This window comes from Canis lupus, chromosome 35 (genome assembly GCF_048164855.1).
Source record: "Canis lupus baileyi chromosome 35, mCanLup2.hap1, whole genome shotgun sequence".
NCBI lineage: Eukaryota > Metazoa > Chordata > Mammalia > Carnivora > Canidae > Canis > Canis lupus.
The window spans coordinates 18,831,535-18,856,750 of NC_132872.1; the positions used below are offsets into that span (position 1 = coordinate 18,831,535).

The window sequence follows — 25,216 nt, forward strand, 5'->3', positions numbered from 1 at the left end:
TAAGAATTGGTTTCTAAATGTGTTGCTGTTACAGACACAGGCATTGAGCAATGCCTAAGTCCAATGAAGTTGAAGAGGGTATATCCTGAAGGAGGCACGGTGAGAATGTAAATGAAAACTATAATATATTTAATTGTAATGCAGCTTACATTGCATGGTATAATGGTATTTGTGTCACATTTCATGAAGGGTGTTTGAGTGTAGGCAGTTGACATCAATATTAAAAGAAGAAAATAAAATAAAATAAAATATAAAATAAAAAATAAAATAAAATAAAATAAAATTAATTAATTAAAAAAACAAAACAAGAAGAGAGATCCCTGTGACTTAAAGGCATGAGCATATTTGGTCTGGGGATAGTTTGGGGGCAAATATGGTTCAAACTTTCATACGATGTCCTTTAAATTTAACCAGTTTTCCTTTATTTCTTGATATGTGCTCTCCAAACTTCTGACCATTAATTGAATTTCTCAAATACCTTGATACTTAAAAGACAGTGCCATAGAGAGGGGATACTAATATTTTGGTCAATGGAAAAAGTATATTTTTTGGAAAACATAGCATAAGATTCATTCTATTTAACTATTTATGAATGTGCTATGTCTTAAAAAATTGAAGCAGAAAAACTTAAGAATATTAAACAGTGGTGATGATCCCCCCAAAATTTCCCCAGAGATTTTGCCTGAGAAGCCAACAAAACTATTTATTTCTTTATATAGATAGATATAGCAGCTTTTGGCACATAGTGGGCATGCAAGAAATACTTTTTAATTTTGTCAGTTCAGTGGAACTGACAGTGGAATTGACAGTTGCCAATCATTTTCTCTTCACGCCAGGCATGATAGATATTGTTTCAACTTTTAAGTACATTTTTACATGTCTACTCAAGGTTATTTCATGTACACCAACTGTAATTGTACTTTCTTTTTCCCATTCTGGGGCAAATGTGCATGAGAACACGCTATTGTGGAGGTAATAATACTAACAATAACAGTAATGATAACAATAATAACAATAATAATGATCCAGTTAGAATATTTCAAATATCAGTCTGATCACTATTTTGATTATAATCTTGCAAAAGCTTCTTGTTGCCCAATATCAGTCCCTAAACTTTTGTTTGGGACACACAGCTTAGTGTGGTGGTAGTGCCCATAGCACTTGGGTGCTTATGCCCCTGCAGGATGGAGCTTCACTCTGGCAAAGGCCTTCAGGTCTCACCACGTTCCACAGCACAAAACTATCTGAAAAAAACCAAGAGCAGCAAAATAACAAACAAACGTGGTGTGAAAGGTGAGCTCAGCTTGTTTCCTAGTCAGACACGGGTGGTGCAGTATATATAGATTCCTAGGTGCTCAGGATTATGAACTACTCCAGGGAAATCTCAGAGGCAATTTGATATGAGCCAGCTTCCACCTTGGACCTTCCTGAGGGTTTGTTAAAAATGGAATGACAGAAATACTTTGGCCTGCTATGAGGTTAGAGGGATTTAACGAGGATACACTTATTTGACTTTGGTGGTTTTATTTTTGAGTACCACACTACTGCTTCCTAGTTCTTTGGCAATTTAATCCTGAGGAAAAAAAAATCAGCTTTTTAAATTTTTTTTATTTATTTATTTTTTATTTATTTATTTATTTTTAGCTTTTTTTATATAACAGAATTCTAATTTTCGTTGATTTTTTTTTTAAATTTTCGTTGAATTTAAGAACACTTTAGAACACCTTGTTTTGTCCCGTGTAAGCTAGTTTATGGTACTTCCTGAAGGACTTCCAAGGCAATTTGGAGCAATTGAGTAGACAATACTTTTATAACCTAAAGAGCAACTAGTAAATAATTAATTGATTGTTTTTTTTTGTTTTTTTTTTGTTTTTTTTTGGTACTTGCATAGTGGTATATTGAAAAGAGAGACTAGGTTCAAATCCTGGTTCTACCATTTACATGTAAGATATTGGGCAATACAGTTCGTTCATTCATTCATTCATTCATTCAACAGATTACAGAGTTCCTTCTTTATGCTAGACATAGCATTTAAGCTCTGAGGAGAGAAGTCAAATTGAAATGAAATGAAATTGAAATGAAAGTTCAGAGATTTTAATCTACAAGGGGAGATTGGCAACTAAATCAGCAATTACAGTAGTGTGCCATGGAGCTATGCACAGTGGTGATGTCCTGTGAAACTAACACTATAGTGAGTGTGAATCAGGAATGGGGGAGGGCATTAGGAAGGCTTCTCAGGGAAAGTCCTCGTGAAGCTGAGTCTCAAAGCCAGGTACAATTTAATTGAATATAGATATGGAAAGAACATTCTAGCAGCATGAAGAAAAGCTAAAAGAAACATGAAATAATATATTTACAGATCAATATTTGCTATTCAGTGTTACTGATACAAAAGCTTTGTCTAGAGGAGACACGGGAGATAAATCTAGGCAAACAGTGCCATTTCCTTTACCTAAAATGAAGAGAATTACAGGTATCTCATGGATTTGCTGAAAGCACTTCATAAAATAGGATATGTAGAGTACCTGGCACATAGATGCTCAAAAATATTAGCTCCTTTTTCTCTCCACCATCTATTCTCCTCTGCCCTTTCTTGATTCAGATTTTCCAAAGTAGAAAACATTCTGTCGATGGTTTAGCTATCAGTTTGTGAATTATGGCTGTGTTTAGGAAAGTGCATGAAGAAACAAAAGGTTTAAAAACTCTGTTCTTTTTTCTGGCCTGGATTGTGGCATGTTGAATTGAGTGGGGGCAGCAGTCGGAGACAACATTACTTTATTTTGACACTACACAGTTTGCTGTGTCATCACAATTGGTATGTGAGGAGGGCACAGTTTCCAGAAGGCACTGGATTCTTGGTCTGCCTGTTTGATTTGCTGAGTTTAGTGCTGAGCATGGGTCATGTGCACTGAAGTGCCTGGAAAAAATCTTGGAATGATGCCTTTGTGTATGTACTCTATCCTTTCACCATGCTGAAGTCTCTGAATTTGGAAGTGTTTCAGAAAGCACAGTGTTCATGGATTTTTTTCTGGGTAATAGGTTTGTAACTTATGATCTAGTAATTAGTCTAGGACCACTACTTTTGGGGGCTTTTTGATCTACATTTTGATATTTCTTTCAGGAGATTTGTCTTGGCTTGGGTTCTAATAAGAGTTATCTCGTCTGGAGAGATTTTCTTCATTCCGTTGTTTATTGTTAATAAGAAATTATTGTTTATACCAAATGCAGTTTTCCCAAATATTTCTCATTGGCAGATATCTTTATGATTTCTTTTTTTTTCCATGACTGTCATACCCAGGTACCTTCTGTTCTATTATTTACTTAATATTTTTCTTTAAATCTCTAACACATGGGCTTCGTGTGCCAGTTATATTTTTCTAATACATATTCAGGCACATGTTAAAATAAAAAAAGATCGATTCTCCCACCTAATACAGTGATCATTATGATCTATTCTTTTCATCTGTTCATTTATGAATTGTCTGTGGCTGCTTTGACATACAAAGTAATTGAAACAGAGACAGAATGGTGCACAGAGACTAATGTGTTTATTATTTGTCTCTTTAAGAAAAAGCTTGCCAACATCTGACCTAAAACTATCTCCATACCGTCGGTAGAACACATAGCACACTCTGTAAAATGTTACTGTAGTGCACTTGTCAAAAGACAGTGTGTCTTATATTTAATCACATTTTCTATAATCAGTAGATACTTTACTTTTTTATTCTGGAATTGAAATATTTAATTATAAATTCCTATATTCTGAGAACCTCAATGACAGACTTTTTTAAGAGCAAAAGAAAAATGTAGACATTGAAGATAACTTCTGTATTTTTAAATAAAAGGAACATTTGCCTTTAAAAATATTTAATGGTGCAAAAATGCACGAAGTAAGAAGTAAAAAATGCCCTTCAAGGAAATTCCAGTCTCACCTTCTAAAAGCAACATTCCTTGTATTTCCTCCTTGTCATTTTCTGTGTATACTTAAGATTCAATACATTTTTTTGATTCTTTAAATTATATCTTCTTTTTTTAAATGAAAAAAGATATCAATACATGCAATTTGCTTTTTATGACTTGGATCTATTTCTGCTGTATAGACATCTAAGTAATATGGCTAAAATTGTAAATTGTTTACCATTACTTCAAAGTTTATTAAGAGCGTTATTGAGATATAATTCACATATCATGAAATTCACTGGTTTTAATTGCACCATTCATTGAGTTTTAGTGAATTTACAGCATTGTGCAGCCATCAGCTCAGTCCAATTTTAGAACATTTTCACCATCCCCGAAAGATTTCTCATGCCCATTTGCCGTCAATCTGTTCCTACCCCCAGCCCCAGGCAACCACCAGTCTACTTTCTGTTTCTATGTCTTTTCTGGACATTTCACATAAATAGAATCACGTATTATATGATCTTTTGTGTCTGACTTCTTTCATTTAGCATTTCAAAGTGATTTTAAGGTAAGAGATGAAGGAAGTTTCAAATAACCCCAGTTATCTTCATTCTTTTGCATAGGATGCTCTAGTTACAGTCAGTATGTTGTTCTCTTTCCTTCAGAAATTAGCCTTTGACACAAACAGTGACACAAGATCCTGGTAACTTCTGCAGTTCCTGAAATTCACAACTTCCAAAACCGTGTTCCCCTCCACACACAAGGAACCACAGATAGTGGTGCAACAGTCAGACTGAACGGAAGAGGCTGCTCACTGCTGGAGGCAACAGGCTTAAGCAGCCCTGTGCCTTGTTGGGCCACTTTGAGGGGGCAAGATCTCGGCACAGCTACAACAAATGTGCATCATCCCAGTGTGCTATGCCCCACAGGCCAGGAAATTCTCCTGCAAGTCTTGTGGCTTTGATGTGACAAGAACACCTTTTAGGTGTTCTTACCAATGTGCTACAGAGGCCCAGCCCCAAGATCCCTTTTCTCAGTGCTGCTCCTATGTAATAATGATGGCCAAAAGCCTGTTTGGAGACAATCAAAATCTTTGAGAAACAGAATTATTTTTCTCATATAAATTAATATAGATTTATCACTTCCTTTTTAACAGCTGAATAGAAGAATTCCGCCTCTTTTCTGGCTGGAACCATGGAGGGTGCAGAAGAGAAGAAAAAGAAGGTTCCTGCTGTGCCAGAAACCCTTAAGAAAAAGCGAAGGAATTTCACAGAGTTGAAGATCAAGCATCTGAGAGAAAAGTTTGCCCGAAGGATGCTTTGAAAGGCAAGGAGGAAGCTTATCTATGAAAAAGCTAAGAAAAAAAAAAAAGAAAAAGAAAAAGCTAAGCATTACCACAAGGAATACAGGCAGATGTGCAGAACTCAGATTCGAATGGCGAGGATGGCGAGAAAAGCTGGCAACTTCTACGTGCCTGCGGACCCCACATTGGCATTGGTCACCAGGATCAGAGGTATCAATGGTGTGAGCCCAAAGGTTCGAAAGGTGTTGCAGCTTCTTTGCCTTTGCCAGATCTTCAATGGCACCTTTGTTAAGCTCAACAAGGCTTTGGTTAACATGCTAAGGATTGTGGAACCATATATAGCATGGGGGTACCCAAACCTGAAGTCAGCGAATGAATTGATCTACAAGCATGGTTATGGCAAGATCAACAAGAAGTGAATTGCCCTGACAGATATAACACATCTGCATGGAGGATCTGATTGACGAGATCTATACTGTTGGAAAACATTTCAAAGAAGTGAACAACTGTTTATGGCCCTTCAAATTATCTTCTCCACGCGGTGGAATGAAGAAAAAGACCACTCATTTTGTAGAAGGTGGAGATGCTGGCAACAGGGAAGACTGGTTCAATAGGCTTATTAGAAGGATGAACTAAGGGATCCCTGGGTGGCTCAGCGGTTTAGCGCCTGCCTTTAGCCCAGAGCATGATCCTGGAGTCCCGGGATCGAGTCCCACATCGGGCTCCCTGCATGGAGCCTGCTTCTCCCTCTGCCTGTGTCTCTGCCTCTCTTTCTCTCTCTGTGTGTGTCTCTCATGAATAAATAAATAAAATCTTTAAAAAAAAAAAAAAGAAGGATGAACTAAGGTATCTACCAGGATTATTTTTGTAATCTGGTCAGTTAATAAATGACTGCTTTCAAATGGGAAAAAAAACGAATAGGAGAATTCCAACACTTTGATACTATAATTTATTTAATCAGTTCATTATTTAGTTTTTCTTATTATTTACTATAACCTGGTAAATTTCATATTTCCATTTGCATAGTTTTGCTTTCTTGTGCAAGTGTCAGTAGGATAAATTCCTACAAGGGGGCTTGCTGGATCACAGGCTGTGCACATTTCAGATGTTGACATCTGTTACCTGGAGGTTAACTAGTGGCCTCCTGACGACAGCTGATTGTGGTATCCTTGGTAAATAGGCTGTGGCTACAAGAGCAGTGGTTTTTAGTGGGAGTGCAGATGGATGAAGATGAGTGCCTTTCCGAGTATCTTGGGGATGGGAGTGAGCTTGACTAATTTGGCCAATCTCTCCGAGTGATTCTGATATGGGCACCACTGGATTAGAGTTTGTTTCTGTGTTTTCTCCCAAAAAGTACGAATGGTGCTGTGAGAACTGTATTTGGTATTGAGCTCATCAAGGCTGTCATAAAAAGCATCATGGTTTGGGGGTTTGTTCTGCTCAGTAACTCCAAGAAAAGTAGCCAATAAAGCAGAAGAAAGTAACTGTAATAAACTGATGCTAAAAGCATCTCCGGTCTTTGTTGAGAAAATCCTTGATAGGCTCTCCTAAAGAAAGAGTTAGCCTTGCTCCCCATGGAACGTTCAGTCCAGACTGCCCTTTGGTGATAGGCATTTTTCTCTAAGTATACACAAACTGCTCATTTTTAACGTATGGAAATGAGAGAGGGATAGGAGTGGGAAATCCACACAGGCACCACCACTTGTGAGTTGTTGCACACATTAAATAACAACCAGCAGCCTACTGATCCCCGGAAATCTACTTTTGCGCTATAATAAAGTAAGCCCGGGGTATCATTTCAAGTTATAGGACAGTGTTACTCAGTAAGTTTTAAGGAGGAAAAAAAAATAAAAGAGGATGTTTCTAAGTGGGTGTAGAGACGCTTGCAAAGTTAAATATTAATGAATTAAACTCTTTGAATCACTGTGTACTGTGGAATAAAGAAGCAGTGTGGGTCAACTTCAAAATTCTTGTATTTTCATCTCTGTTGGAATTTGTTGGCAGTAATTCCCCCTTAAAGGTTTATAGTGAATGTAATATACCATTCTACTGATCAAAGAAAGTTATTTGGTGTCAGAAAGCCACTTGAGAGCCAGAGTGTTTACTGGGTAATTTCTTAATGAGTTCTGGCACATGGTTCTCATCTTTTTAAGAGGGAGGAATGTAGCTCAGAATGCACAAAGTCAAACCATGAGCATTTTGGCAGATGTGGAGATGCAGCACAGCTGGAGAAAACCTCCCTTCTTTGAAATCTCATATCTCAAACGCCACATCAATTTTTAAGCATGTTCTCCTGCCAGTTCAGATTTTAATATGAACAGGAATTAGGGGATGTTTATTGATATAGTAAGAAAACAGAGCAGAGTCTATTCACTGGTTGCCCTTTTTTGTCTCCACAAATAATTTGTGAGGGCAACAGGTGAGGCACAGTGAGGGAGGATGGGAAGGTGCTCTGTTGCTGCTCTATTGGCAAGAAACCCGGCAACCAGGAAATCTGAGGTAGGAATTTATCCTATGACATTTATCCTTCACCTGCTGGACCAACAATTTCTCTGGCTAATTGGAAAACACAAAGCACTGATAAGTATTTTTTTTAATGCTTGTTTTTCATTATACAGCAATACATGTTTATTATATATTATCTAGGAAATAAAGGAAAAAATGGCAAAGCTGTTACTCTGTGAAGCTCCCAGATTTCTATCTGTAATGTATCATTGTCTTTCTGGTCCAATATAACTTGAATAAGATCTCAGTTCCCCTAAGCCACACGATTTCATTCTTCACTAGCAGCCAACAAGCATATATCAGGTTGCGCACACTGGGTCAGAAATTGGACCAGTGCTGAAAATACAAAGGGAACAGAGATTTGGTTCCTGATACACAGATCCTAATGGGTATATACATGAGAAACAATGAAACTAGTGATTAAATATGTAAGTAAGATAAAAAATCTGTCATAGGTCACTAACCACTTGATCTGATTTGTGCTCTCGACCTTGGCTTCTTTACCTGTGAAATGAAGGATTGAGTGAGATGACATGTAAAGAAACCAACTTGTTTGGTCAGCCTGGGACTTGCCCAGTTTCTGCACTGGAGGTCCATGTCCTAGGAACCCCTTACTCCCAATTTTAAAACTGAAAGTCTCTTGTCGCAGGAGTCCACAAAGTGCTGGGCAGACTGAGAGTTGGTCAGCCTATTTATAGGACTCCTTCTAATCTTCATCTTCTATGATTTGTTAAAAAACAAAATTCAACTGAATACATTTTAAAGATCTTATTGGCTGTATTGAACAATTCATGAATTAGGCAGCATCCAATCTGGTAGATAGAAAGGAGCTCTGAGTGCTGTACAAAGTGAATGACTTTTATAGGCAGAAAGGGTGGCAACAAGGAAGTTTTATGAGGCAAAGCAGGTTGGTTATTGTAGGATGACTTTCCTTTAGGAGAATGCAGGGGCCTGTCAGGAAGGTTACTTAACTAGTGCCGATCAGGCAATTCGTGATTGTCTGATTTAAGATTCCATTCCTGAGAACTGAAACTGCAATTAAGTCTCAGTTTGGTGATGTGGGGATTACCATAAGTGACTCTATTTTGGACCTGTTGTCACTTTTTTAATCTGATTGTATATTGAGAAAGAGTATGTCACAAGGTTTATATGACCACATGATAAGACACTTAGGTCAAAATACTGTACGTATATTAGCAATACTATTGTTTTCTTCTTAAAAAAAAGAAAATCCTAGGGCACTTCGGTGTCACCTTTGGTTAAGCATCTGACTCTTGGTGTTGGCTCAGGTTGCAGTCTCAGGGTTGTGTGATTGAGCCCTGAATCTGGCTGAGTGCTCAGAGTCTGTTTGAGACTCTCTCTCCCTCTCTCACTCTCCTCCACCCTTTCTCTCAAAAAAAAAAAAAAAATAGTCTTAAAAAAAGATCCCAAAAGGTAAGTTATTTAAACTCATTTTATGTAAAGCAGGCTCTGTATACTAGCTGGTGACAGAAACATTAATATTTTATTTATGGGAAAAATGAGTTTTATTCTTCTAAGAAAATATCTCACAAATAAATATCTGCAAACACTCTGTAGAGTCAGAGAGTTTTGTGCAAACAGCTGCCTTGGGTGTGATTCTCAGTTGGGTCCTCCAGGAATCTGGTGTAGTGGAAAGAGTACTGGCTTAGCAATCGGGCAGCTTTTGCTCTTTTGTTTGCTGGTCATAAGAGCTGCAGAAAATAACAGTATCTTCATTTATAAAATACAAATGATAGCTATCTGGCAAGGTTGTCAGGAGAAAATCACAGAAGATATTGGTATGTGGTAAGTGATCAACAGATGTTTTGTTTTGTTTCCCTAAGCAATTTGCTTTCCATTGTTTTCATGTTTTTTGTTTTTTTTTTTAAGTAGGCCCCACACCCGACACGGGGCTTAAACTCACAACCCTGAAACCAAGAGTAGCACACTCCACTGAATGAGCCAGCCAGGCACTCTTCTGTTGTTTTTAAATTAAAAGAAATTGGATCTGATTGGGACATAAGGGAGAAAGACACTCTGTACAGGATCTTATCTAAAAAATATTGAACATAAATATTAATATGTGTATACATATTTATACATGAATATATATTTACTATTAAAGTTGCCCAAGAGAGCTGAAGCATGTCCTAAATGTTACTCCTCAAGATTAGGATCCAGCCTAGGTCATAGAGTCTTCCAAATCCCATTTAACTCTTGAAAGTAACTATTATAACTGTTGAAAGTAGCCATTATAACTTGGTAAAAACTTGTGTTTAATATAATTATATATATATATATAAAAACATATATAATTTAATATAGTAATAATAATAATAAAAACTTGATTTAACTTGTTTAGTATCCATTAAGGCTAATGATTTATTTGGATTTTAATGGCAATAAAAAAGAAGCTATAATTTTGCAGGCAAAACTGTATTCAATGCTGATGCATAGGTTACTCTAACAAGGGTAATTTAAATATAAAATAACTTCCAGTTGGGACCAAAGCGAGGCAGCTGGGCAGGTTTCGTAGCTCCAACAGTAACCATGGCACATAAGGGCCTCATGGTGAGCGTGTTCTGGGGCTTCATTGGCTTCTGCATGCCCTGGTTCATCCCTTAGGGTCCCAGCTGGGGAGTTATCATCATCATGTTGATAACCTGTTCAATTTTCTGCTATCTCTTTGGGCTGATTGCAATGCTTGCCCAACTCAACTCACTCTTTGGACCACAGTTGAAAAATGAAACCATCTGGTACCTCAAGTGTCATTGGCCTTGAGGAGGAAGACCTGGTCTCCAGGCCTCAGTCACTGAGGTCAAGAAGAGAATTCCTCTAGATTCCTCAGTCACTGAGGTCAAGAAGAGAATTCCTCTAGAATCAACTCCGAAACCAGACCGCCTTCTTTGACTCGCCTATTTTGGCTATCAGCTGCCTTAAACATTCACACCACATTTGAATATATTATTCCACAAGGCAGTATTTTTTCCTGTCTCCTTTTATACGTTTCGATGAATTATGTGCCTACTTAACCTAAACTGTGCTGACTCCATAAAATGTTTATGCACTCTTCTGAGATAGAAGATGCTATTCTTCTGGGAACTACATTGCTCTGTCCTTGGAACCTGTGAATTTAAAGATGACTCCTGCCTGGTCACAACATGGGAATCAGCAAAGTGTTTAAAAACGGTCAAAGGACAAGGCATGTTCAGAGGGAATATCTGTCCCAACAGAATTACACCAAAGTATATTTTCAGGATGACTTTCTTATTTCTGCCATCTACTGGAATAAATTATTTTTTGGCTTTCTGTGGAGAAAAATAAATATAAAATAAGTATTTAAACTAAAAAAGTTTAAATGTACACCAAAAAATGATAGATAATAAGCTCTTAACTTACTCTAGTGTGCATATATTACACAACTGTGGGAAGTAATGGCCTAAAGTAGAAATAATATACACATGAAGAAAAAAAAATCTGATGCCATAATGCATCTGAAAAAAAAAAGTAAAAACACAGAGTTTTCTTACACACATTCACTGGTGATTTAAAGGGCGAGAGTACTGAGCTCCCTGAGATGTAGAAGGCTTCACTGAGAAGCCGGAGATGGTTAGCTTGTGTTTCAGGTAGCAAATGATAGAATTCCTTCCCTAGCAGTACATTTTTACATTTCTTAGCTAGGAGACAAGTGTCAGTTTGTATTGCAAAGCCCAAGCTATGTTAACATCTCCATGTTCATCTGTCTGTATGGAAAAAGTTGGCCACTGAAAACACAGCATTAAATATTGAATTACCTAGTTCAGCACTCATTATCTCAATGCTATTGTACACCCTGTGTGTGCATGGGAGCTGTGGTAGACACTGGGAGGAATAATTATGAAGATAAATCGAACAAACGGCAGGCATATTTTTTGCCTTCTAAGAGTTTATAATTTTGCTGCGGAGGTACAGTTTTACAAAATAAAATAGGCAATTTAGGATGATTAAATATGAGTTTTGAAACCATTTCCCCCAGAGTGAAAAGAATGGGATCAGTGCCAATGTGACCAGTTCCAAAGGGATGTTCTAATACTTTAGAAGTTTCCTTAGAGTAGCAAAAACTTTCCAGGAAGTGAAGCAGTTTATAAATAGTTTCAGATCTTTGTGGAAATCTACTGAAACCAGCAGAAAAAGAATCCATGGAGCATTTGACAAGACCCACCTAATCGAGATCTTAAAAAAAAAAAAAAAAAATCAAGTGGACTTGATGATGTAGCCTATTATCAGAGACCTTCATGCAAAACTACTGATCAGGTGCTTGGTGATAGGACTGCAACCACAACAAGAAAGTGAGATTACAGATAGTGAAATTCTGAAATGCTCTCTTAGGCTGAATCAGCTGTAAGAACACCCTTGTTCTTGGTAACAGATGAAGAAAGCTTATGGAAGAGACAGATTCTGGTAAGGTAGAGGATCTCGGAACAAACATTAAAGATGACATTTCTCATCAGTGGGCATGGGTTTTATTCTGCAGTGTTACAACTGTTTTTGGATCAGATGCTGAGGATTTATTTGTGTCATGGTAGGCATCAGTGGAAAAGGTTTTGGGATTTTAGAAAACTGTACCTTTAAGGTATCTCAACCACATGGTTTGAGGGATTTCAGGGAAGGCTTCTCTTCTCCTGTTAACTCCCATACTTAGGAATAAAAGTGTCTATTATTGCCAACTTCTGTGTGGTGAACATTATTCTTTCCCTTTGTTTCTTTTTGAAGGTGGAATGGCCGGGAATGGCAGCACTGTTATCTCCTTCACACCTGGATCAATGCTTATTAGATCACTTTCCTGTTTGATGAGGGGGATGGGAAAACTTGAGAACGCTGGGGAGTCTGCATAGGGGTGGGGGTCGGGGTGGGGGCGACAGAGGCTGCAGAAATGGGGTCAGCATCCTGGGATATGTTGGTGCGGGTTTACCAGTTGTTTTTCTGGGCTCTGCTGAATGAAACATGGGATTTGTGTACAAGGATGTGAGAGCTAAGAAATTTCTATCTGGCGTGGGAAGTATCTTCTGTCCTAGCTTCCTGGGATATTGTTAGGATGGAAGTAATAGTGAAATGAGCATTATTAGGCTTTGCTGAAGTGTATGATTATAACATTGTGATAGTGGATAAGTTATCAATATCCACCACCACATAAATCTAGGTCAAAGAAAATTTAATCACAGGAGGAAAAAAATAAATCCATGAGACTGCCTTTAGCAAGGTCACAGAGCAAAATAGTTTCCAGCCCTGAGAACTCGTGATTTCCTTCCTGTTTCTTTTCATCTTTATCCGTTCTGTATTCCACTGTTTGCTCTCTCACGTTCCTTCCCCTACCCTTGCTTGTCTCGGAAAGGATATTTTCTATTCAAGACCTGAGGATATTGCCACTGTTTGGGTTATTGCTTTTGCACTTGTGTAGCAGCTTTTACATTCCCATCTTTTTTAGCAGCTGCAGCCAGACAAACATATGAGTCAGTGGGAGGGGTTTAGAGGAACTGGCTCAGTTCTCCAGGGAGCAGTAACCTTTTGGCAGTCCAACAAACAGAACATTTAAAGTCCAATGACTGCAAAAGCTCTCTCTGTACATGTGATAGCAACTGCAGTTTTCCCAAGGTCTACTGAGAGTTTTTTTCAGAGGGAATCAGGTTTCTGCCTATAGAGAGACACATTCCTGAAGGCTTAACTCTGACCTCATAGCTAAAGTGGATACAAAATAAAATCTGGAGACAGCTGGGAAGTGATAAAGGGGGGGAGGAAGAAGCTTGGGGATATGAAAGTGATGAAAAGGTCTTATTAAATATTCTCTTTGGGTCTTGTTGCCTCTATACCCTACACTCCAAATAGAGAAGCAAACCTAATCTTTCTCTCTCTGTTTCTCTCTCTCTTTTATTTTTGCAGTAGTTCACGGTACCAGATCTCTTTCTTTTGCACCAGGACCAACCTGGTGGCCACCGGAGGCCTCCTAGAGGGGTAGGCATTTTCAGATCAACATTTTCCACCTCATCAATCTTCCAGCGGTGGCCTCAGCCCACGGGCTCAGCTGTGTCTGTGACTGAAGCTTCCACTTAGGGTGTCTAACTGCTGTTTGCCTTTTAATAAAAGATACCAGTTTGGTCAACCTGCTATTAAGAAGAAAACAAGGATAGGAGTGGGTTGTTGACTCCTACAAGAAATCAATACATGATTTCTTATTTCTTCATTTGCTTACATTGCTCTTCTGTGTATCTTTTGCTTTCATCTTCATTGCTTATGATAAAATGAAAAGATTAAGACTCTTGTGTGGAGGGATGAATCACAGAAGAATTGTTTTTTTTTTTTTTTTTGTGGCAAGTAGGAACAGTTGGTTCTTTTGATAAATGAAAATTCAGACAATACTTTCCTTGATACCCATTTTGCTAAGATAGAGTTTCACAATAAAGTCTGTTTATCCTGAAAAAGGCAACAAAATAGTATCTTAGTTAACATAGAAGAAAATGGTAATTAGAGGCCACTTGGAAAACCAAAGCCATAGTTCCAATAAGGCTGGAAAGTTTTACTTGATAACCCAAGGTGCCAATTGGGGTTCTTGGTTTCAAGTAACAGAGAACCTCTGTCCAACAGAGGCAAAGAAATAATTGTTGGAAAGATATTGGGTTTCTCACAATTGGCCAGAGGTCTGGAGATCTGATTCACCAGGAGACTGGGGACCAAGGGAGGCTAAGCAGCTGAGGACACAGCTGGGATCACTCCACTGGCACCGCCTGCTTAGAATTGGTCTTTATTCCTGCTGTGTTAGCATTGATGTCCCTGGGTACTCACCACCACGCCACTGGCCACTACCCTCTGCTGTCGGGGACAGGAATATTCTCCGGCTCATCCACTTGACCTCTCTCTCTCAAGAATCAAAGGGCCAGTCAGGAAAACCTAATTGGCTAAGCTCACGTCATGTGTGTTTGTCCAAACAGCTAGGGATGCAGCCCAATGGCGGGTAGGGGGTGTGTGGGAGGGATGTGGCAAGAGATCGGGAGGTGAGCATTCATTGTCAGCTCAGTTTTATCTATTCATTGTCCAACAGTGACAAGAAATTTTACTGCTCCCTGCCCTTTACTTCCCCTGTTGGAAGTGAAGCCATCCACCCTTCTTGTACCTTTGCAGTACTCAGTATATTGGTCTTACTGCACTATTCTCTTTATAATTTATAAGTCTTTTCTCTGACTGGACTGTAAACTTACAGAGATGAGGGGTTGGGTTGTGTTTTTAGATTTACCACCTCCACTGTCTAACAAATATTAGGTGCTTAAAATATATTTGAACAAATTATTACACGATAGGCTAAAATAACAATAATGTATGATAATAACAGCAAACAAGTACTGATGGAACCCTTGTTATATACTAGTCATTTCCTCATCTCATCCTCATAACAATCCTATGAAGTAGGTCCTGTTTCTTCATTTTGTGCCTGAGAAATTAAGGCTGAGGATAACTAACTTGTCCTAGTCTGTGTAACTGAAACTGACAGCAGGAAATCTCAGCCCCGGATGCTGACTCCACAGCCCTATCATCAGAACTGTACTGCCCCCTAGGGGTAAATCAGAGAAGAGGGAAATGGACCCAATCTCAGAGGAGAGAGATTGCTAGTGTGCAGTTCTCTATTCTTAGATGTTCACCTAGAGTGGATGGTATTTATTTGATGAGAGACAAGCCACGCAAGAGGTTTTTGTTTATTAATATAAAAGACATCATCTTTGGAATTTGATATCATCCTAAAGGAACTGGTATTTGATAATGATTTACCTTGCAGGCTTGTCGAGAGGATGAAATATATTGTAGATAAAAGGTCTGTCGTGGAGCTGCCTTGTGGTTGCTATAATTAATATTGTTACTGTTATTTTGGTTTCTAATCTAATTCACGGGGGGGGGGGGAGGGTGGAGATGGCCATGCACATGATTCACCACAAGCTGGTAGAAAGACAGAGGTTAAATAACCCTTGACAATCTTTTTTTTTTTTTAAAGATTATTTATTTATTTATTCATAGAGACACCACAGAGAGAGAGAGGCAGAGACACAGGCAGAGGGAGAAGCAGGCTCCATGCAGAGAGCCTGACGTGGGACTCGATCCAGGGTCTCCAGGATCATGCCCTGGGCTGCAGGCCGCACTAAACCGCTGCGCCACCAGGGCTGCCCACCCTTGACAATCTTATTTGGGACACTGGGGCTGGATTAGAATTTAATAAGCCCTAAGCCAGATAACTTTGTCACCAAGACGAGATAAGGAGATAGAATACAGGGGTCCACGTTGCAGCACTGTAGCATGTGTGGTGGTCATGGATACCGCCTGGATGTAAGGCCCAGGGTCACTGGTGGGAAAGAATTGCATGAGAAATGAGAGAAACCATCTATCTGGGCTTCAGTGGCTTCATGTGCTGGAGAAATAGACTTTCTTTTCTTCTGTTTGGTTGTTGTGAAGATTACATGGCATAATATAAGGAAAGTCTCTTGACAAATGTGAAGGGTGTGCATATGTAAGGTGTTTTATTTATAAATTCAAGTATAATTAACATATCGTTATATGAGTTCCAGGGGAACAATATAGTGTTTCAGCAATTCTATACATTTCTCAGTGCTCATCAAGTTGAGCGTGCTCTCAATCCCCCTTCACCTATCTCATCCATCTCCCATGTGCCTCCCCTCTGGCAACCGCCAATTTGTTCTCTGTAATGAAGAGTTTGTTTTTCTGTTTTTCTCTTTTTTTTCTTTGTTTTGTTTCCAAAATTCCACATGAATGAAATCATATGGTATTTCTCTTTCTCTGACTTATTTTACTTGCCATTATACCCTCTGGGTCCATCCATGTTGTAGCAAATGGCAAGATTTCATTATTTTCTATAGCTAATATCCCATTGTACAATGTTTTCTTTCTCCATTCATGTTTTGATGGACACTTGGGCTGCTTTCATAATTTGGCTATTGTAAATAATACTGACATGAACATAGGGGTGCATATATCTTTTTGAATTAGTATTTTTGAATTCTTTGGATAAATACCCAGTAGTGGAATTGCTGAATCATATGGTAATTCTATTTGTAACTTTATGAGGAGCCTCCATACTGTTTTCCAGAGTGGCTGTACCAGTTTGCATTCCCACCAACAGTGCAAAGGGTTCCTTTTTCTCCATATTCTCTTGTTATTTCCTGTGTTTTTGATTTTAGCCATTCTGACAGGTGTGAGGTGGTATCTCATTGTGGTTTTGATTAGCATTTTCCTGATGATTACCGATGTTGAGCATCTTTCCATGTATCTGTTGGCAATCTATGTCTTCATTGGAAAAATGGCTATTTAGGACCTCTGCCCACTTATTGATCAGATTATTATTATTATTATTATTATTATTATTATTAGGTGTTGAGCTGTAATTCTTCAATTAGAAAGAAAAGATTTTCTGGGCAGCCTGGGTGGCTCAGCCGTTTAGCGCCACCTTCATCTCAGGGCGTGATCCTGGAGACCCGGAATCGAGTCCCATGTTAGGCTCCCTGCATGGAGCCTGCTTCTCCCTCTGCCTGTGTCTCTGCCTCCCTCTCTGTTTCTCATGAATAAATAAATTAAAAAAAAAAAAGAAAAAATATTTTCTCTTCTAGTGTCAAAGAAGTTACTGCCTATGTTTTCTTGTAGGAATTTTATGGTTTCAGGTCTCACATTTAGGTCTTTAATACATCTTGAGTTTATTTTTGCATATGATGTGAGAAAGTGGCCCGTTTTCATTTTTTTGCATATAGTTGTCCAGTTTTCCCAACACCATTTGCTTAAGAGACCGTCTTTTTCCCTTCGCATATTCTTGCTTCCTCTTTGATAGATTCATTCACCGTAAAAGTGTGGGTTTATTTCTGGACTCTATTCTATTCCACTGATCTAGGTGTCTGGCTTTGTGCCAGTACCATACTGTTTTGATTACTAAAATTTTGTAGTATATCTTGAAATCTTGGATTATAATACCTTCAACATTATTCTTCTTTTTCAGGACGACTTTGGTTATTTGGGGTCTTTTGTGGTATGTAAATGTTATGTTTGTGAATATTTGTGGGCAGGATTTCCAGTGGTTGCTATTACCACCATGATGATAAGTCACAGGAAAAATATTGTACCACTCTCTATAGGAGATGAAACCGAAGAGAAAAAAAAAATCTCCCCAATATAATTGAAACATTTATGAATCATAAGATTAGTGAAAAGAAAAAAATTTGTAGCTTTGAGGAAAGAGCTTGCTTGTTAACTTCTACTGTTATCTTGTCAGTCATTAGAAAATATTTTGCTTAGTAACCAATACTATAATATGATGAAATGTGACATTTTTCTAAGCTATTCTTGGATCCTTAAAAGGAAAAAAAATTCCATTGTTTGTTTGGAAGAATATTAGAAGATGAAGATTTCTTGCCTGCTAATGGCTCTTCTCTTTAACCAATCAGCTGTCTCTAGCAACTTTTTTATTTTTTTCACCCCTGCCCGTCTATTGTCTGGCTGGAACAGATTCTGCTCATTGAACTTTGCTGTTTCAATTGGCTTCCAGTGATTGATTGCATCTAAAATTTTTTGAGGTTTAGCCCATTTCTACTATGGTAAAAACAAATAAAAGTAGGTAAATAGAAGGGATTGGTTTCCCAGAAAATGCGATCCATTTAAGAACAGATAAAAGAGATCAATATTCATAATAATAATAATAATAATAGTGGTTAATACATGGTGAATTCATCTGTTTAAAACTCTCACAACAACAAGATGGGCTTTTGTTATTATTAGTCTTTTTAAAGGTGACGGGTTGTAGGAGATTGATGTAGGAGAAGGAGAATTACCTGTTCAAGGACTCCACTTAATCTGTGGCAGAGTTGGGACTGGAAACCAGATAGGATAGCTTTAAGCACTAGTATATGCCATCTTTTCAATATTGAAAGACTTAGAAAAGAAATATTTAAATGGGAAAAAATTGATCAATCAAAGTTTTGGAAAGGATGATGTCTAGTTTGAATTTTAGAACGTGAGGAATAAGAGTACTTTCTGATATTTGAAAGAGGTACATTTAGTAAATAATTGGAAATGTGTTTGATGGATTTATTCAGTTTAGTAACCCAGTAAATGATTTATACTGTAAACCTCCACCCCTTGAAAAACTTCAGTGAAATAAATGTACATTTGAGTATCTTTCCTCTTGGGGCATACATCTTCAATTTTCAGGCTTATTTCAAGGCAAATAATTAAATGGTTTGCCTTTTATTCTTGTGATTCTGTTGACAGAATTGTGGTCCTGGGCTGTAGGAAACGTTTTATGTTCTGACTGTGAGAACCTAACTTCCTTCAGTGGGTTTGACTTTGTTATCATGTTTGTATTCCCACAGGGAACTGTCTTCCAGTTTTTCAAAATCACCCCAACATTTGATGAAGTTTTTAAAATAAATTGCCCTGTTTTTGGCTTTTGAGACTGAATTTTGGATGGCAACTCTACAACAGAGAATGAAAGAATGACCTGGGAGTGGGGAGACAGGAGGCCAGAGGCACAGGTTTCCAGATGTTTGTATAATAACTGTGAATTTTCATGATGATACTAACAAGGTAGAGTTTGGGATCCTTAATTCCGTCTTTGCAAAATTAATCTTATTCTAATTTGTTGAAATGTGGCCCTTGGCCTTTCATTCAGATATAGGAATAGTGACTTAGTGGTGTTTGTTGCTGTGAATTTTTATGAAGCGTCTTTTAATTTCAAATGATTAAATGAAATGATGATTACATCTATTTGTTTTGTTTTATTGAAATAACAGTTATTTCAATTTATTTTTGTAATTGTTTTAATAAAATTTAAATTTAAAAATACATTTGCAGAGCCAGAGCTATGTTGTGTTATTATTTTGTAAAATAGTTAAGCAAAAGAAGGGACCAAATAAGGAAGATGATCATTCTGTGACCTTGTAGCTCTTGACTCTTGATGTAGCTATTCCAGAGGCTTTCCTGTTCTATGTAATAATAACAGGAATTGATTAAAAAAATTTTTTTAAAGATTTATTTATTTATTTTAGAGGGGAGAAGGGCAGAAGGAGAGGGAGATAGCATCTTTAGCAGACTCTGCTGAGCGAAGAGCCTGATGTGGGGCTTGATCTCATGACCCTGAGATAATGATTTGATCTGAAACCAACAGTTGGATGCTTAACTGATGTCACCACCCAGGTGTGCCCCAGGAATTGATTTTTTGATCATTTCAGGATAGCAAATTACCCATTCCAAATACTCTTATTGAGAGACACTGTGAGACAAATGGTGTGGTGTTTTGTTTGGAGACCTGAAAACCGAACTGTTCCAGTGACATTTGGGTATTTCCTAGGTGACTTGTGGGGAAGTCAGACAGTGTCATGATGAGGTGATGGTCTCTAGAGGCCGCGGTCTCCAGTGGCCTGGCCTAAGGGAGATATCCTGGCCTGTCGGTGACGGCTCACTCACCCCATTGGGCCTGTATGCTGCATTTTCTCAGGCATATTTCTTGCTAACATGAGAGGAAAACACCCTTATTGGCACATTAAGGCAGTAAGAGGCTTTCACGAATGCCATCTCTGACAGCTTCTGAAGGGGCTTTTCAGCTGTCACCATGACCCCTGCTGAGCTAAACATATGTTTAAAACATGTGGAGGAATGGTCAGGTTTAGAGACTCTGCTGCTACTCAGTATTATTCCTGGCTCTGTTTTCTGCTTGACTTGCCAACATTCTAATTGTGTGGGGCTTGCAGCTGCCACAGTCATACTGGTCTCAATTTTGTGTTTCCGAGCTCCTGAAGATTCCACCTCTCTTGCCAGAAGTCATCCCAGTTGTTACCACCCAGATTGCTTTCAAGTTCAGAGGCAAAACTGGGAGTCTGGTTTCTCTGTCTCTTCTGTTTCTCTGTCTCATGCTCAAGCTCATGTTCCTCCTCTGCTTCTGAACTACATGCTCTAGGTTCATAGAGGAGAGCTCTTTTAGCTTCGCTTGTGTGGTGGTGCCCCACCCCCCCTCTGGAGTCTGTGCAGAGGAGCAGTGTATGAATGGCTTCAACATTACTCACCAGTGTTTTTCAAGTCCTGTCTGTTGCTTCCTGCTAAAAGGATGACGGGGTTAACTTAAATGCTACTATTGAGTGGGAGGTTTTCCCTCTGTAGCGATGCAGATATAAATTGAGCATGAGTTAATCAGTGGTGATATTTAACTCTGGCAGCTTTTCATAAGGGATCTGCCATGTTTATTCAAATGATCCCTGAGTTTCCTGCTGTCTCCAGTCCCTAAATGTGGTAGTCCGGATTTGTCAGGGTAGAGTAATGGATGTGACAAATACTTGGGTTGGTCGGTCCAGTGAGGTCTTATTAAAGAGCCTATAATATAGCTGATTCTGATGTTTTTGAGTAGCGGCACCAAGGGAAGGGGATAAATAGGGATTGGCAGGCAACTAACATTTATCTGTTCTTGCAGCTCTGTGTGGATTTTTATAAGCATTTTCTCACTTAATTCTGTAAAAACCCTATGATCTAGTTGTTTTACTCCTATATTAAAAATAGAGAAACTGAGGTTCAGAGGTTTAAGTATCGTATTCTAGGATACATAGATAGTAAGTGGTAGAAATAATTTAAAATCCTGGTTGGGTCTGACTCCAAAGTCAATGTTCTCTCACTTGAAGATATTGTCCCAAGGTTGTTTCACTCTTACTTTTTGGTAAATGTATAAATATAAATGTGTTGATTTTAGAAGGCTATTTGCCTGTCCTATTATCATCTCCAAGGTATTGGCCAAATTATTACCTACTTTATGAGATGTAAATATAAACTAATGAGGCTCATTAAAAAATATCCTTTTCCTATTTGTGCCAAATAAAAGCCATTTCCTAAAATCCCATACCTTGAGAAGCTATGGAGTTATACCAAAGCCTGTCCCTGTTAATGACATTTTTGCAATTTCTGTTTGGGAATTGCTTTCAGAGCAGATTTATAAGCCATAAAGAGATGGTATTTGTGGACAAGTTCAAGATGAGTCCGCGTTTTCTCAAATGGTGCAAGTAAGAAAAGACACTCTAGATGAAGACCTGGATAAGTGTGGTGGGATCTTGTAAAAGACCAGAATGCAGAGTACTAGAACAGAGTGAATCTGGAGCAGGGAAGGAGGTGGTATAGCCCTGTAGTTAAGAGCATCATTCTGGGAGATAACCAGCTGGTTAAACTTTACCTCTGCCATTTAGTCACTGTGTGACTTCAAGCAATTGATTTATTAGATTGTCTGCTTTCAATTTCATCATCTTTAAAATGAGGATAAAAATTGTATTAGGGGTTCTCCAGAGACGCAGAACCAGTAGGATATAAGATAGGTGGATAGATGGATAGATAGATAGATAGATAGATAGATAGATAGATAGAATGAATTATGAGGAATTGACTCATGTATTTGTGGTGGCTGAGAAGTCTTATGATCTGCCATTGGCAAGCTGGAGATCTAGGAAAGCCGGGGTGTACTTCCAGTCTGATCCAAGAGCTTGAGAACAAGGAGTGCTGATGACAGAAGTCCCAGTCTGGTTTCCTCTGTCTACCAATTTACGTGCTATTCTCTTCCAGAAGCACCCTCACAGACAGACCCAGAAATAATGTTTAGCCAGATATCTGGGCACCGTGAGGCCCAGTCAAGCTGACAAAAAATTAACCATCTTAATAGTTCCATCTTCTTCCTCGCAGATTATCGGTAACAAATAATGTAATGTGTTTTTAGTGCTTAGCACAATGTCTGGCATATAGCAAGCACTGATAAAGTGTAGCTGTTATTTTCTAGAACTAGTGATGGAAGGTTTTCTATACTCTGCCAAGAGGTTTACACGTTTTTCTGAGGTCTTCATAAAGAATGTGATCAGCAAGCCATATATTACATTAATTTTTGCAAAATAGTCCTGTGGAGGATGGATTGGAAAGTCGTGAAAGTAGAGATGCAGAGCAGATCTTAGGAGCAATTTAAGAAATAACATGATATTGCAGGAGTGATGAAGAAATGACAGGTAATAAATATAAACACAATTAAGTTGACTGGCTAGCGATTTCTGGGCGTGAGACAGAAGGAACTAGTATAATTATGTTTTTTCTTTTTTCCAGGATAACTGGGTAGTAGCAATGTGCAAGAAAAGAAGTGTAAAAGTAAGTGGATATTAGGACAAAATATTTTTGTGATGTTGGATTTGCGATGCCATTGAAAGATCCCAGTGATGACATACGATCTAACCCCAGCACCCCGCAGAAAGCCTATACACAGAAGGTGTTCAGTAGATTTTTGGGAAAATAATTTTGGGAGCTACGTATGTGGTAAATGAAGGCACGGAAGTTAATTATATTATTGTAGTTGAATTAGAAGAAAGCCAGTGATAGATCTTTGTACCTAGCGACTGAGGAAAATAAAAGCAGCCCCAAGAAGAGGAGAAGGAATTGCCAAAGGCGGAGAACTAAGAGAAGGTGGTGTGTGCAAGTTCAAGGAAGAATGGAAAGCAGTCTTCTACAATGTTAACACTCATAGAGGGGACAAGTAGGATGTACAATGAAAAGAATTCATGGTAGTTGGTGATGGGATTAGTCATTTTTCACTCTTGCCAAAGTACATTCTGTGCAACTAGGTGCTAAAAATGGCTCGAGTGAATTGAACATAATTGGAAATGAGGATGTGGGTATGGCAAATGGTAAGTGATGTAACTGTTCTTCCAAGAAATATGGTTGTCAAGAGAAGGAGGCGATGCATGGTAGGTAAAAGAGGGCTGACACAGGCTTTTCTACTTGACTATGTGGAGGCAGGCAGGAAATGGGGGGTGTGGGGAGAGACACAGGATAGAATAACCAGGACAGTAGAGAATTAAACAGTTAGGAAGGAGGGAGCTTAAAGCGTAAGCAGTGCAATTAATCCTGAGCAGTAGAATGGAAAATTGGGAAGACCATCTTTACCCTTATGGGTAGAAAGGAGGTGAGATGGGCAGAAAACTGAGAAAGTCCATGTTCCATAGCTTCACTGTCTATGTGCAATAGCAGACCAGAGTTTTCCGTTGAGAGCAGAGTGGGTTAAAGTGAGATGGGGTCTCGGAGAGACATTAGAATAGATGCTGTTGGAAATTAATGGACATCATAAGCCAGTAGTCTGTCTTTAGGGTCTGCCTTGATTTGGAGACAGTGTTTGATCTATTTTAGGAGTGCTAGAATTTGGGTTGATAAAAGAATAGAACAGGTAGGGGGAAAGGAGCTGTGGCGGTGAGGATAATTGCAGGAGATGGATGTGATGTAGCACTCCAGATTCTGGTTCTGGCGAAGATATTGATGCCAGAGGAGGGGTTGTTAAATAAAGGGATGGGATAAATGTTTCAAATGATACATTGTGTGAGTATAAAGCAGACAGTTAACAGGCACAGGGCTGGAAGGACACCTGCCCCATCCTCTAATCTGCTGATGTGAATATTTCTGGTTGGGATAGGACAGAGATCACTTGACCAAGTTGGGAGACATCCAAATAGTATTTTAAAAAAATATTTATTTATTCATGAGACACACACACACACACACACACACACACACACACACACACACAGAAGCAGAGACATAGGCAGAGGGAGAAGCAGACTCCCTGAGAGGAACCTGATGTGGGACTCGATCTTAGGACCCTGGGACCATGACCTGAGCCAAAGGCAGATGCTCAAACACTGAGCCACCCAGGCGTTCCAAAGTATTTTTTAAAAGATGTAGCTAACCATTGTTTATGATTTCAGCCTAACATAGAATCCTACTTTTACTGTAATAAAAAAAATCAGTTAATTCTAGTGCTATCATTTGGGGGATAAAAAACAAAATTAATTTGTAGCTAGTTATAAAATTTGTATTCATTTTCAAAAGTACAGTGGTAAGTTGAAGTTATTAAGAAGAAACCCATGATCTGAGGTCTTTTCAACCCTTCTTATTTCTTAGGTTCCAGGGCTAGGGTTCCCGCTTTTTAAGTTGAGAACAGAATTTGGTTTCCATAATCTGGGACAGAACACATGAAGGTCTTTAGTTCAAAAAAGTTCAGTTTATGACATGCAGGTTTATAATGACCATAGCTAAATAGCGTTGGTAGGTGAAATGAGCCACATGTTTGCCTTTTAACAAACAATTCATTGCTTTTATATTAGAGATGATTTCAAAGCTCAAGTAGCATGATATTTATCTATCTTTATAGAAACTGAACCTTACATCAATAGTGGAATCTTTTAAATAAATTTACAACCTGTATATTCTGACGAGTCAAGGATTTTCTAAATGCCACGAAATTGTCATAAGCAATACCATCATTGAAATGGCTTTTAACAAAAAGGGTGCTGTCCTTTTTTACTTCTACTGAATAATTTATATGTTTTGGAAATACTGCGTGTTAATTTTTGTGCAAAGTAATAATGCAATTTATTTGAAAGGTCCATTTTTCTGAGAATAAATCAATGCTTCTTAACCAGCTGTCTAATCTGC

General features: G+C 38.4%; 2 pseudogenes; both read left to right on the plus strand.

The window, feature by feature from the left end:
* LOC140624675 (large ribosomal subunit protein uL30 pseudogene) overlaps window positions 1-6,121 on the plus strand; it is a 95,937-nt pseudogene extending 89,816 nt beyond the window's left edge.
* A 4,137-nt stretch (window positions 6,122-10,258) lies between these two features.
* Window positions 10,259-10,543, plus strand: LOC140625087 (V-type proton ATPase subunit e 1 pseudogene; annotated as a pseudogene).
* Window positions 10,544-25,216: the final 14,673 nt, after the last annotated feature.